The following is a 2,710-nucleotide window of genomic DNA, read 5'->3' on the forward strand; positions in this document are numbered from 1 at the left end:
AACAAGAAAATAGCTGGGGGTGTTGTAGCAGGCACCTGAAGTCCCAGCTACTTGGGAAGCTGAGGCAAGAGAATTGCTTAAGCCTAAGAGTTTGAGGTTGCTGTGAGCTGTGACAGCACAGCACTCTACTGAAGGTAACAAAGTGAGATTCTTTATTAAAAAAAAAAGTATTTGAGACATAAATATACTAAAAATGACTTGTTGCTTGTCTGAGATCAGAATTTAACTGGACATCTTCTATTTTACTTGGCAGCCCTATCTAGAGGGTACACTTAGCCGTGTCTGGAGGCATCTTTGGTTGTTGAGACCTGGCAGGGGTGGGGTGGCGCCTGTAGTTCAAAAGGGTAGGATGCTGGTCCCATATGCCGGAGGTGATGGGTTCAAACCCAGCCCCGGCCAAAAATTGCAAAAAAAAAAGACCTGGCAGGGGATTCTACTGTTATCTAGCAGGCAGAGGCCGAGAATGCTGCTCCACACCCTGCAATGCACAGGCCATGGCCCTCCAACAGGGTGTTGTCCCACTTAAAAAGTTAATATGCTGGGCGGCACCCGAAGCTCAATGGGTAGGGCACTGGCCATGTACACCAAGGCTGGCAGGCTCGAACCCAACCCAGGCCAGCTAAAACAACAACAAAAAATAAATAAATAAAACATAAAAAGTTCATATGCTGAGGTTAAGAGACCCTGGTCTAGACTTGGCCCTGGGCCTTTCGGTGCAAACCTGGAGCTGGGCAGGACTTTGATAACTTGTCCCTTTGGGATAGGAAACGGTGACAGCTTTCAGCTCTGTACCTCTCCTAAGAACAAGAAATGGACAATGAGGAACAGGATAGAGAGCCCTGGGGTGCTGAGAAAAAGGAAAGAGAAGATCAGGGGGAACTGGGGGATGGTAGCACCCTGCAGCCCACGTCAGACTTCCATCTGGGTTGGAATCGCAGCCACAGGGTGAGCTGGAAGAGATCCAGCCGAGGCTTCTGTGACCCCGAATCCTAGACCCCTGCTCTCAAGGAAGCCCCACAGGGTGAAGAGAGATGAGGCTGTCCCCAGTGCCTGGCTCTCCATTGCAGCCCAAAGCGTGTAAGGGCAGGCCGAAGGCATGAATGAGCGGAGGAATGAACATGCAGAGAAAGAAAGGAAAATACTTAAAGGCCCAAGTGGGAAGCACACGGACCAGCCAAGTTCTCTGTGGTCTCCGCCTCTGCCTAGTAACAAGTTACTTCCTGCGTCTTAATTTCCCCTTTCTTGAAATGAGGAAGTTGGAGATAATAGGGGCTTCTATAACATCCTGGTGAATTGGAATCAACCAGAGGGGTTGTTATAGCACATATTGCTGGCCAGGCGCGGTGGCTCCTACCTGTAATCCTAGCACTCTGGGAGGCCGAGGTGGGAGGACCTCAAGATTTCAAGACTAGCCTGAGCAAGAGTGAGACTATATTTCTACTAAAAATAATTAGAAAAATTAGCCAGGTGTGGTGGCAGGCACCACCTGTAGTTTCAGGAGGTGAGGTAGGAGGATCACTTGAGCCCCAGAGCATGAGGTTGCTGTGAGCTAGGTTGATGCCACGGCATTCTAGCCTGGGCAATGCAGTGAGACAACGCCCCTAGACTTCTGGTCCCACCCTCAGAATTCAGATTCAATATTCGGGGGTACAGCCTAAGAATCTGCTCTTCTAGCAAGTTCCCAGGTGAGGCTGCCGCTCTGTTTCCCCTGGGAGGGCCAAGTGCTTTTGCAGCTGAGGTTCCAGGAATTGCTTTCCTCAGCTGGCTGAGCAGCGCTGGCTGCACTGGGAGACGCTGCCATCTATTGGACGCATCTGCTCGGTGCATTCCCAGGAGGTAGGAGGTATATTTTTTCCTAACTGCCCCCAGAGAAGCAGTCTTTATACCAGGGGTCCTCAAACTTGTTAAACAGTGAGCCAGTTCACTGTCCCTCAGACCGTTGGAGGGCCAGACTGCTGGCCCCAGAACGAGTTGGCTGCTAAGCAGGACAGGCAGCGGCAGCAAAAACACCCGGCGGGCCGGATAAATGTCCTCAGCGGGCTGCATGTGGCCCGCAGGCCGTAGTCTGCTTTATACTGTCTGAGCCAAATGACCCTTCAGATGAGTCAGGTTTCCAGTGTAAATGTTGGTGCCTGAATTGACCTGGGAAAATAAAAGCAAAAGGCACCTGCAAGTGTGTGGAATAACATCTCTTCACTACTGTCACTGTATAGCCCGGCATACAGTTATCGTTTTTTTTTAAGAGACAGTCTCACTTGGTCACCCCCAGTAGAGTGCTCTAGCATCATAGCTCACAGCAACCTCAAACTCTTGATCTCAAGTGGTTGTCTTGCCTCAGCCTCCCAAGTAGCTGGGACTACAGGTGTCTGCCACAACGCCCGGCTATTTTCTGGTTGTAGTTGTCATTATTGTTTGGTAGGCCCAGGCTGGGTTCCAACCCGCCAGCTCTGGTGTATGTGGCTGACGTCCTAGCCACTGAGTACAGGTGCCGAGCCACCCCTCCGTTTTTTAATATGCTAAACACAGACGCGAGTGGTGATCTTTGTATGGAAAAGGATATGTGTGTCTTTACACATTTTTTACTACAGGTCCCCTTTAGATGGTTCCATAAGCCATACTTAAAACACGGCAATACACTTATCAAATTAGGCAAAAAGGAAAAAGAAAACCAATAACATTGGGAGCGTGTGAAAAGAGAGACAGAGTCTCT

This window comes from Otolemur garnettii, unplaced genomic scaffold (genome assembly GCF_000181295.1).
Source record: "Otolemur garnettii isolate 467f Iridium unplaced genomic scaffold, OtoGar3 scaffold00156, whole genome shotgun sequence".
NCBI classification, from domain to species: Eukaryota; Metazoa; Chordata; class Mammalia; order Primates; family Galagidae; genus Otolemur; species Otolemur garnettii.